A 13,140-nucleotide genomic window follows, 5' to 3' on the forward strand; every position below is an offset into this window, starting at 1 on the left:
CCAATCCAGAATGGAACCCCAATGTCCCCTTCATTTCCTCTTTAAAACAAAACAACAACAATAAAACTGTGGCATCAAGCCTCTCTCTTATTCCATAAATAATTAGAGGAACATGATCCTCTTCTGTGACACTCATCTTGTCCTTGGCTTTTATCCCTGTGACCAGAATGAGGGTGTATGTTCCATCTGCCAGAAGAGATTCCTCTACATTCAGTTAGTATGTCCTCATACATCCCAAATATTGAACCACATTAGTAATTTTAAAATGCCAGTCTGTCTGTTGGTGCTACTGTGCAATGAAGTCTTCACAAGTCCAACAAGCAAACAGAACAATAAAAACAATGCAGAGTTCTTCTTAAGCTAAATGTGTTCAATTTTTTTAAAAAACTATCCTTTATCGTCATGTATCCTTTTGGGGTATCAAAATTTCATATAAAGGATGATGATAAAAGCATGTTGCTTTTTGTTGTTTGGTCAAGTATCACTTTTTGAAATTTTACTAAGATGTGAAATCCAAGAGTTTAGGAACCAGTAGTCCATGGTATTCACCTAAAGCAAAATTGCAGAGTAGATAAAGTTTGACCACGTCACTCTCTTTTCAGAAAACCTGCTCTTTCTGGCTACTTTGGATTTTCCTTTAGTTCCTCTGAAAACCTGCCCCTACCTCTTTGCAAGGCTCATTGAGAATTCCATTGACTTTTTCAAGTAATATTTACTAATCAGCTACAAAGTGCCAGGGGTTATAAAAAGGAGTAACAGAACACCTTTGTTCTCAAGATGCCAATAACTCAATGAGGGAGACAGGTCTCTATAAAAAAATAAGAAGAAGAAGGAGAAGAAGGAGAAGAAGGAGAAGGAGAAGGAGATAATCTTAGAACTATACTAGAGAAATAGTTGCAAGGCTAGAGAGAAGAGGATCCCTCCCCACAGAGGAAGGCCCTACTTCCTGAGTAAAATTCCGTGTAGAGAAAGGGAATCATATTCCAACAAAAAGTTACAAAAACTTTTGAGAGAGGACTGCATCGTTAGAATAAGCCTCCAGGATAGATACACATGTATATTTACACACACTGTGTATATCTCCATAGTAACTATTTTAAAGAGAATGACATCCAAGCTAAATAAGAAAAATCTACCTGGACAAAAATAGGTGGCTATTATCTTGCATGCACACAGTTTAAAATGTTTAGGAAAATGTTGATCAGCTGCAATTGGCTGTAGTTGGCAAAGAGGGTAGTATTCAGGTGATTGTAGATGAGAATAACTGGGAAAAGTCATCCATTCAACCAAGTGTCACTCTCAGAAAATTAACTAATAATTAATAATTAATTAATTAATAACTGTAGAAGAGGGGCTTCCATAGGATCTGGTCAAGTTTTAAGACATAGTTGTTAATGTTCAGGCGATAGCAAAAAATAATAATAAAAGAAAGAATCACTCTAGTATTGTTAACTTCTGGGTATAAATTAGTGCCTATGAAGCCTTAGGAATATAAAGGCACTTTGCTGTCTATGTGTGTTCATTTGCTTCTGCTTAGTTTTTAGTCCAGGAAAAATCTTTTTTTTTAATTATTTTGGTTTCAATTACAGTTAACATTCAATTTTATTTTACATTCGTTTCAGGTGTACAGTGATTAGATATTTATATACTTCATGCAGTGATCCCCCTGATTAGTCTAGTATCCACCTGGCATTATACATAGTTGTTCCAACATTATTGACTATATTTTCTATGCTGTGCTTTACATTTTGTAACTACCAATTTGTGTTTCTTAATTCCTTTACCTTTTTTTTACCCTGCTCCCAACACCCCTCCCTTCTGGCAACCAGCAGTTTGTTCTTGGTAGCTATGAGTCTGTTTCTGTTTTGTTTGGTTATTTATTTGGTTCTTTAAATGCCACATGTAAGTGAGATCATATGGTAGTTGTCTTTCTCAGTCTTCGTCCCGTAATATCTTGAAGGGCAATGAATTACATAATTTCTAGCTCGTGTGTACCGGATCTAATAAACCAGTTAGTTCGTCTTTTCAGTATCCTTTTCACTGAATCCCTGAAGGTCAGTGTGCTATGGAAAATCTGAGCCTACTAGACCTCAAGAAAATCTTTCTATTCTACAAATCCCCAATGAACTTATGAAAAAATTGTTTGACTTCACCAGTTATCAAACAATGCTCTTAAAACAGAAAGAGCATTAAATGGTTTACCTCTCAAATTGTAAAAAAAGAATAAAAATGTTAGTATCTGCTGTTTATGAGGGTGTGGGAAGAGTACGCTCTCCTATACTCATGGTGAAATTGAAAATTTTTCCAACCCTCCCGGAGGACATTTTGATAATGTGTATCAAAAGTCTCACAAAAAAATGCACATATCCTTTGACCTAGCAATTTCACTTTTTGGAATTTGTCCTAAGGAAATAAATGGACATATGCTGAAAATGGAAATAATTTAAACAAAAGTAAAATCTTGTATTAAAATATTATGGTTCATCCATAACATAGAATGAAATGTAATATTTAAAAGTGTAAATGATAGTCTGTATTTGGTGATGTGAAAAAATGCTCATGATAAATGGAGGTAAGGAAAGTTATAGAATAAATATAAGTGTGGTTCTATTTAAATAAAATATGTATGTTATATACCCAATAATCATATTTATAAAGAAAAAGTTTGAAAAAATATAAATCAAAATATTAATATTTACATTAATAGTTATATTAGTATAGGGGGCTATTGATTTCATTTTTTTATTTATATATTTTAATTTTACATACTTATATGATAAGAGGTAATGGGAGAAATGAGTGACCAGATGGGGGCTTACTGAAGGCAGAAGTAGCACGGTAAAGTAAAACAGGTAGTTGGAGCTTGCAGCATTCCTTAATGAAATGTAACAGGTCACTTTCCCTCTTAGGTCCTCGGTTTCCTTGTTTGGAGTATGAAAGGGATTAACTAGATATTCTCCAACTCTATTCTCAGCCATTTCAGGCCCAGGAGATTCACAGTGGGTACCATGATATTTGAATACCAAGAAGAGACGCACCCCTTGAATTTTAACTACCAAAAATAAAGTCAGAAAACTCATCACAAAGATATCATTAGGATATATCTTCTCAATTGCTCACTGGCTCCTTCCAATGCAACTTCTCATTTCCTCTGAGGTTCTTCCCCTTCTTCTCTACAATTTGAATCCAATTTATGCCATTATTCAAGGTGCAATCACAAAGTATGGTGAATGTTTAAATTTAAAAAAAAAATTATTACACTAAAAGACACATTGCCATTAACCCCCCTCAAAATACTCCCCCTCTCGTCAAACACACTTATCCATCATCCTTGCCACTTTCTGAAGCAGTTCTGCAAATCCTCTTTCATGATTATCTTTAGTTGTACTGTCATGGCTGCCTTGATGTCCTGAATCAATTTAAAACGTTTACCTTTCATGGTCATTTTGACTTTGGGGAAGAGCCAGATCCAGTGAATAAGATGAATGAGGATACCCCATAGTGGTTTTATTCGACAGAAATTACCATACGAGAAGCAATGTGTGATACAGAGCCTTCCCATTGTGATCATAAAATATGGTGAATGCTGCTGCCGAGCTCCATCCAACAGAAAAGCAGGATCTTCAATACAGAAAGCAGTCTGTGGAAACTTAGTAACAGTGTGTGACAAGTTTCAACTTGTTCAGTGCAGTCAGTTGGGTGCGAGCTATGGTTAAGAGAAGGTGTGTTTTAAAGTGTGCCATAAATCATCCTCCATCATGACAACACTCCATGTCACACATCGCTTCTGGTATATGGCAATTTCTGTCAAACAAAAATTGACAGAATTTTTATGTCAATTTTGTGTGTCCTCATCTATCTTATTCACCAGATCTGGCACATGTGACTTCTGGCTCTTCCCCAAAGTCAAAATGATTCAGGACATCGAGGCAGCCACGACAGCGCAATAAAGACACTCATGAAAGAGGACTTCCAGAACTGCTTCAGAAAGAAGCAAGAATGATGAGATAAGTGTGTTTGGAGTGAGTGGGAGTATTTTGAGGGGGATTAATAGCAACATGTCTTTTACTGACCCAGTTGATAAGTGAACGTAACTCTCCTAGTATGGTGATTCTATTTCTGGCCAGGCTTGGCTGTTTACGTAGGCCCTTTCCTGTAGTTGCTAAAAGTAACTGCAAGAGCAGTTGACCTTCCTCCAACCTGCTGATGAACATCTGCTAATGGATGGATGTTGGGAGCTCTGGCCACACATCGCAGCAGTCTTCTTCCAGCTCCTGCTCATTAGCCCCTTTCACAGCTGGCTAGGACCAACCAGTGTGGGCAGAGCTGCTGGTACGTCTGCTGTCTAGCTAATATCAGTTGCAGTGAGGATATTTTTAACCTTGTTTGGTTTTCCAAGATGAGAAGCAGAGGAAATGTATGCTTTATGGAATTATTGTAGATGCAAACCTAAAAACTGCCTGGCACAGAAGAGCTTTCCAACGAATGCTGGCTATCTCTGTCAGCCCAGGAATTCTATGATAATAGTGACAGCAAACCCCCATCTTCAAAATGGCTCTAACTAAAAATTAGCACATAGCACAGTGCCTAGCACACTGTGTGTGTGTGTGTGTGTGTGTGTGTGTGTGTGTGTGTGTGTGTATTGTGTGTGGAGAGAGAGAAAGAGGTTGATGTTAACATGTTTGGTCTTACATTATAAAGCTGTTCATAATATTTTACTATTTGAAGAAAATCATCTGGAAATCATGCAAAAATATATTCAAAGGATATCCTTCAAAATTTAAAATGATAATCTGTTAGGTATAATTATGGAGACTTTAGATGTATTATCCCTTTCTGCATTGATTTTTTTTTATTATAAGCATTCATTAATGAGAAAATCAGAATTAATTAGAAAAAAGAAAAAATCTTGTCAGTTGGGTCTTTCCTGCCAGAACACTTCTCAGATCTGTGATATCTGCTTTCTGATGTCAGGACATCGTGTGCTCCTGCACCAAACAGCTTGTTCTGGAATAACAGCTGTGGCATCCCTGGGTTTCTGAGACGGGCCACTGCCTTTCTTCTACCCTCCTGAAGCTTTAGTACATGAAAAAAGACACTCAGAGCCTCGTCGCTGGCCAGGCTGGTCTGAAGTCAAATAGTGACTCTTCTTATCTGTTGCACTCAGACATAAACCTCTAGGCGGGATCCTGCATATTTCAGCAAACAAATGAATTCGAAAAATTGTTTTCACAATTTCCTACTTGTGTAATCCTGGAAGCTAAATTGTATTTGCTTCTAAATTAAAAGGAAGAGAATCAAAGGTCATGGAGGTGATTGGCTTTCCTCCTCCATGAAAAGAACCAGGTGACACGGGTTGACATGTAACAGCAGGGCATTAGAAATGGTATGGGAGCATCCAATCGTAATTAACCTTTGGAACTCCCGGCCCTGTGATATTACTGAGGCCAGTGTCTTAGCTGGCTTTTAAAAATAATGTCAGAGGACAATGCTCATTCAGATCTCACCATTACACCAGGTGTGCTTACAATTATTAGCATTGTCTATCTCCTCAGACACGGACAGAGGATTTTTGGCTAGTCTAAAAATAGCACTCTAACATTGATATATGTGACTTGGCTATAAGCTTATTTATTGGACAAAGCAAGGATGGGGTAGCAGCCAAACTCATTTGTATTGTTTAGCACTTTCCCATTCAGAAATGGCTCTCCTTTCCACTTTCACATAATTTCTGTAGTACTCTTTGAGGTGGGTTATTTATCTTACCATTGCACAGATACGGAACCCAAGGCTCAGAGAGTTTAAGTGAGTTGCCCAGTATGCTAATCTCTGGTCTCATCCTATGTGCCGGATCAGTGGCTACTTATTGGAATAACTCAGAGAGCTTTTAAAAAAATAATGATGTCAGGGGGCACCAATTTCCCCCACTGCCACCCCCACCCCAGGAAATAGATTCTGCTTTAACTAGGGCGTGGGAATTGTTATTTTTCCTAAGATTTCCTCAGTAGACTCAAACATGCAGCCAAGTCTGGGAATCAACTTGGTAGATGAAAACTGTGACCCACTGTGGTGTGTCACGCACAGAAGAGGCTGTTCCATGACACTAGGAACCTTTTCCACCAGAGAAGGATGAAGACTGATGTGTTTAGTCTGTGTGTCAGTTGAATAAGTGATTGCCTACTTGGTATAATGTGATGACCAATAAAAGATATTCCCAATCTAAAAAGAATTCTCTTCTGTCCCTTCCCTGTGCCTGAAATAGTGAAGATCTGAAGGGCTGGTACAGGATCAGAGTCTGGAAGGCCCCTGTTAGGCCAGACGTTGCTCATTCAATGGGTAGCTCATGGGCGGGCCCGGAGGTCTCAATGAAGAGACCGGATGGTGTAGGCAGCAGGGAGGCCCAGAAGGATCTTAGAGCAGCAGTATAGAGGCACTTGTATAATGTAACAACCTCTGCGGTTATATTGATGTATATGGGCAGAGTAATAGCTTCGAATATGCCTCCATCCCAACGTTGTTCTGCTAAATGTTTAATAAACAAGTGAGGGCAGGAATAGAAGTTCTGAGTTGTAGTGTTTTCCAACTGCTACGGATGAATACTCTCACCATGGCCAATTTTAAGCCACCACAATGATGTCACAAAATACTGAGTTAGGAAGAGATGTACAGTAGCATACCATTATATAGTATTTCTACCACACAGACACAATAAACATATAACCTTAAGAGTACAGATAGGAGTAAAATGTTGTAAAATAATTAGGAAAGATGAGTGTTACCACCCTTTAAAATATGATTTGTTTTATATATAAGTTTATATAATTTAGTTTTTAATAAAGGTAGAGTTTAATAGCCAGCTAATAAAATTTATGAAAATTTTAACAACTGATTCTCAGGAACCAGTACAATCTGACTCCAACACACCACTGATCCACCCCCATCTGATCTTTAGTGTCATTATTTGAAGGAAAATCTTGGGAAGGACCTAATGAATATCATACATTATGCCTGAGAAGGACAATACAGTTACCCAATAGAATCCATAAAAAATTTATGGCAAATTAATTTGTTAGATTGACTGATGAATAATTTTGTAATATCCTGGAAGAAACGGCAAATAGAGAAGAAGCCTCGGTATCCTTATAAAGAATACTATGGAGATAATAATACCAAAAGTCAATAAGGTACATAAAGCACAGTGACAAAAACATAGCAATCCCTAAATATAATAAATGACAGTCACTTTTACTTTTGTTTGGAGTGGGCAAGTAAATTAAGATTTAATGCACATTTAATACTTGCTAGACATTTAATACTATGCTAACACTTCTGAATGCTGATGTGATAGCAAGAAAATTAGCATATGGAATAGGAGTTACACAATTACAACTAGTCTTCGCCCCATCCACTGAATATAAGTTAGACAAACAGGACAGTAAATATACCAGGTCTGGCAATTAAGTTTGGGAACTTATTGCAACAATGTTGCTCACCTTTTTTGATATCAGGGATTATTCATTATTAATTTGTACCAACTGGACAAACAGTTAACCAAGTTTACTATTTGGAAGTGCTGAAAAGGCTGCATGGAAAAGTTAGACAACCTGAACTTTTCACCAACAATTCATGGCTCTTGCATCACAACAATGCAGCAGCTCACATAGCACTGTCTGTGAGGGAGTTTTTAGCCAGTAAACAAATAACTGTATTTGAACACCCTCCCTACTCATCTGATCTGGCCCCCAATGACTTCTTTCTTTGCCCAAAGATAAAGGAAATATTGAAAGGAAGACATTTTGATGACATTCAGGACATCAAGGGTAATACAATGACAGCTCTGATGGCCATTCCAGAAAAAAAGTTCCAAAATTGCTTTGAAGGGTAGACAAGGTGCTGGTATCAGTGCACAGCTTTCCAAGGGGGGTACTTCGAAGTGATATTCAGCAATGAGGTATGTAACATTTTTTCTAGGATGAGTTCAAGAACTTAATTGTGAGACCTCATATGTAGCACACAGTGATCAAAGCAAAAGACATGAAATAAACAATAAACTGAAGGAACAGGGAAGTAAGCTACAAGTACCTGGAGTAGAGGAAATAAAGAGAGATACATAAAGAGGAAATAGTTGTGCCTTGAGCTGCATCTTGAGGACTAAGGAAGAGTCTTTTGGGCATAACCAGTGGCCCTTCTGTTGTAAAAAAATTAAAACAAAATAAAAAGCTTGCACAAAGACTCAGAAAGGCCTGGAAGGTATTTTCAAAGATCCTTTGATGAAGTCTAGGCTGTGTGATGGATAGATGTTGTAAACAAGACCTAAAAGAACCTTGCCAAGGAGTTGGGACACTACTCTGTTGGCTATACAGGCTTTAACAAGGGGGAGTGAAATTTTGGATGTTAAAGTGTATGTTTTAGAAGACACCCTTGGTTACCCTGAAAGCAGTGTAGCAAATGCACATATTAAATTTGTTAGGTAGATGTACTGGGGGAAGACGCAGTTGGGAGACAATTTGAATTTTCCAGGTAATAGATGGAAAAGTTTAGAATGACACCCTTAGTATTGTTCAAAGAAGTAGAGAAAGAGTAGACTGGAAAAATATTTAGAGGATAAAATCAGTAAGACTTGTGGCTGCTGGGTATGAGTGGGAAGATAGAAAGAGGAACAGAAGATGAGTCAGAGATTTCTAAGTTGGGTAACATGGTGGACTGTGATGACATTAACAGAAAGAAGGAAAGCAGTAGAAGTAACAAGTTTTCAGAAGCATAGTAGGAAAAAGCCCAGTGGGAAGCCTCTAAACTCAGTGAGTACAAACACCTGGATTATTCCTGTTTCATTTCCTACCTTGCTTTGTGACCTAGGAATTTCTTTACTCAAGGTCAAGCGAGGCCAATAGAGTGATGCGTATGAAAGTGCTTGGGAAAAAATGTATGAGAATATATGCAAATAAGAATCAACGTTACTATTTATTCAATAACAAGATATTTTATCAAGCTCCCAGGACCCTAGCAGCTGGTACCAAAGTGTCCCCGAGTCTAGCCTTCTCGCCTCCTGACCAGCAGCTGGGACAGGGAAAATAAAGAGGCCCAACTGCAGAGCAGTCATCTTTCCTCTTTACACAGAAAAGTATTTGAAAAATATTTATTGGGACTGGAACTGAGGGCAGAGAATCAGAATCTTCTTTCTATGGCAGAGACAAACTAGCCAGGGTGGCCCCAGAGAGGTAGGCAGGAGGAGAGAGAAAGACCTAAAGATGAGATGACCCTATACTGGATCAGGATATAAGATAGACTTATCAGGAGCACAGAGCTAAACCGGGGCATGAACCCAGGGACGTGGCCAAGAACAAGGCAGGAAAGTAAAGAGGCCACAGAAATTTTGGATGAATAGACTTAGAGGACAACTCCACTCATAGAAGTCAGGCTAAAGGTGATCATAAAACTGACTGAGGTAGCGAGCAGAGAGCAGCTCTGCTGAGATCAGAGGCAGCGCTGCGTTCAGAAGGACTATTCCTGCAGAAGTATTTCTCACTACCCATGCCTCTCTGCTTTGGCAGAGTGCCATGGGATGCCCTAGGCAGCTCGATTCAGTCCTCACAAGCAACAATCATCAGATGGGGTGAGCCTTTCCCTCCGGTTCAGGAGTTTCACTAAGGACAAGTCACCTTTGGGATGGGTGGACTCTCTGGGCTGTTCAAGTCATAGTAACTGAATATATTTCCTAACACGGGGCCAGGAGTCCTGGCACTGGGGTTTTTGATCAAGACTCTGAGGCTAATCAAAGTAATGGCACCTAGCAGGGGTTATAGCAAATGGCTTCTACTGCAGGAGCACACTAGAGGTGATGACCTGAGAAAATTTAAACCACAAAAGTCTTTCCCAAGTTCTGGAGGAGATTACGATGACTATTACAAATATTCTCCCCCTCATTTAACAGATCAGATTTTTAAGAATTAAGACAATATAATCAAACACAAATCAATCTCAAGAATTAATCAACTAAGTACAGGCTCCGTAGGGATGAGACATCCAACTCTGACCTTGAAAGAGGCACTTCCCTTTCCTGGATCTCAGGCACAGTTGTTTAGAAAATGAAGACATTGTGTCAAGGCATCCCTTAATGTCCTTCTAGTTGGTTTTGAGGAATATAAATAAAGCCAGCAGGATTTGAAATGAAAGCAAGTATATTTTGCTCCTTCATTCCACCTGTACATATATGCTGACCACATGGCCCTGTGTTGAAAGACATTTTAATCTCACAAATTAAGAGAAAACGCCTGGCATCTTTGCGGTTGGGAAAGGAACCTTACCTGAAAAGATAGGTCCTCCTCCAGCCTTGGCCCACATGTGGTTCCTAAAAAGACAGTTCCCACAGCACATATGCTGGCTTCCACAATGAAAGTTGTGCACCGTAATTGCCACAAGGATTGCAATTTCTCACTCAACCGATGTCTTTTCATAAAAGGACACAAGAGGCAATGGCTGGAACAAAGGTGACTTGTTGATTTCTTTGTCAGCTACAGTGTGTCTGCTCTCACAGCTCTTGGCCCGGGTGGGTAATATCGCGTCCTGAAGTGGCAGCCTGGGACCAGCCTGGAGTATTGCCCTGAGCAATGAGCCTCACTGTGTGGTCTGTAATGCCACTGACACGGGCAACAAGAAAAAGAAAAAAAGTTTAAAACACTCATACTTTCTATGTTCTCAGTAAGCAATATAGCTGTGTAAAAGAAGAAAACACATTAGCAAAATTCACTTTTAAGAAGAAAAAGCGTATGTACTTTGTAAGTGCCACAGAAGTACTAAGTTCTTTACTAAAGTGCTGTATAATATGGTAGCCCCTGAGCCCGTGTGGGTATTTGAATTTCAATTAATTAAAACTAAGTAAAATGAAAACTTCAGCGCCTTAGTCACACTACCACATTTTTGGTGTTCAATAGCCACATGTGGGGAGCAGTTACCATGCTGGGCAGGGCAGCTATAAAACATCTCCATCGTTGTAGAAAATTCTACTGGCTAGAGCTGGTCTAAAGAGCTGAACAGAGTACAGAACAATAATCCATAAAACAATGAGTCAGCTTCCCAATTCACTTTTTACCTAGGACAAAACTTTATAATTTTTACACTTTGTTGACTAATCCTCCACCTCTTCAGTTTTCTTTAGCTTTGATAGTTTACTTCACAGCTTACACTCAGCTGTTAAGTAATGAAGTCACAGCATTAAAACATAGGAGCAGCACTTCCTCAGTCTTGAGGACACATCTGGGCGCCGTGTTGTCTTGGAGACTCAGTTTTCTCCTCTGCATCTATCTCTACAGCTCAGCGCCTTCTGGGCTCCTCAAGGGAAGTCCTCACTTCTGTCTTTCTGCTTTCACTGTCTCTAACCTCCACTGTTTACTTACCTCAGGTTTTCACTGAATGCGTGACTCAGCAAAATGACTTTTTCAACGAGCTTTCAGAATGAACAATTCAGCCCACATGCAAACTGTGACTGAGACTGATTTTTTAAGTAAACAAACCAAGACTTAGAGATCAAATTAGTGTTTTTATTCAAAATAATCACCCTAGCCGGTAACATATTTCTTCCAATTATTCAGCCATTGCTCCAGTCACAGCTAGAGCATTTGTTAGAGACTCGGCTAGCAGAGTATAAGCGTAAAATTGAATTTTTTTGTGGAGGGATGTGGCTAACTTCCGGCCCTCACCTCTTTAGGATAGCTCCTTGAAAACTAAGAGGTCACAGAACTTTTGATTTTACAAAGCAAGGTCATAGGTCCTCTTACTCTTGGAAAGCGAAGCACATACCTCCAAAATTAACACAAGAGTCTCTCATGAGGAGCATAAGAGACAATCACAAGGTGTATTTATCTGCCTCTCATAAAGACAAGATGTTTTCACTCTTCTTTCTTCCATTTACTGTACAAATGTGTGATCATTTCTGTCCAGACTTCATAGCCACCTCTATGCTGCCTTACATACATGTAAATCTCAGAATGTTTACTTAGTAATTAAAAGTTTCTCGTACATTGCTACAGAGGGGTCTTCTGCTGGCAGTATTGTTATTTGCTATGGAATGAATGTTTGTGTTCTCCCCACCCCCCAAAAAAAACAAACAATTTATATGTTGAATTTGAATCCCCAATGTAATGGTATCAGGAGCTGGGGCCTTTGGGAAGTGATCAGGTCATAGGGGTGGAGCCCTTATGAATGGGATTAGAGCTCTTATAAAAAAAGACATGAGAGTGATGAGATGGTCCCTCTCTCCACCATGTGCAAATACAATGAGAAGACAGGCATCTGCAAACCAGGAAGAGGGCCCTCATCAGACACCAGAGTTGGCAGAGCCTTGATCGTGGACTTCCCAGCCTCCAAACCTTTGAGAAATAAATTTCTGTTGTGTAAGCCACCCAGTCTGTGGAATTATCTTATGGAAGCTTGAGCTGACTGAGACAGTATTATTTCCTCAATACATGTGACACATGCATTTAAGTATTTTCAACATGTGTGCTCACAGGCAAATTTGATTCTTGGATCCCCTTCAAAAGTCACCCGGAATTTGAGTAGTAAAGGGGATGATCATACAGAGTGTGGAATCAAAAATGAGGTAGGTTTTTTTGCTTGTTTTCTAAATACGACTCACAAATTAACTTACAACAGCACATCTTTGGAGAGGATGGAAACTTGGGTTCATTTGTTAAACAATAAATGAACAGCCCCCGATACTTACTCGATACTTACACCATGTTGTAATACATACATGTATTTGAAAAACACAAACAGATTTTTTTCCATAAGCCGTAATCTTTTCCCTTATTTTCATACACGTCCGTAAAGTAAATGAACTACTTCATTGAAGATAGCAGATCATTCCTTGCAATAATTTGCAGATACCAGCACCTCTGTCAAAGAACATGTGTTTACCTTAACCCTGCTAACATTTCTGATTTAACTCTGTTAAATCTACCATTAAGATGTCAAAGGAATAGAAAAGGCTAATTTTGTATCATTTCCTCCATATGCTGAGGACCCATCTTTGGCAGTGTACAGAACATAAAATCAGCTACAGTTTTTGCCCACAGACTCATAGCCTAAATTTGACTAATAGCCTTGATGCGAACACAAAGAAAGAAGAGAGACTCCAGCCCTGGA

The sequence above is a fragment of the Rhinolophus hipposideros genome (genome assembly GCF_964194185.1).
Source record: "Rhinolophus hipposideros genome assembly, chromosome: 17".
NCBI lineage: Eukaryota > Metazoa > Chordata > Mammalia > Chiroptera > Rhinolophidae > Rhinolophus > Rhinolophus hipposideros.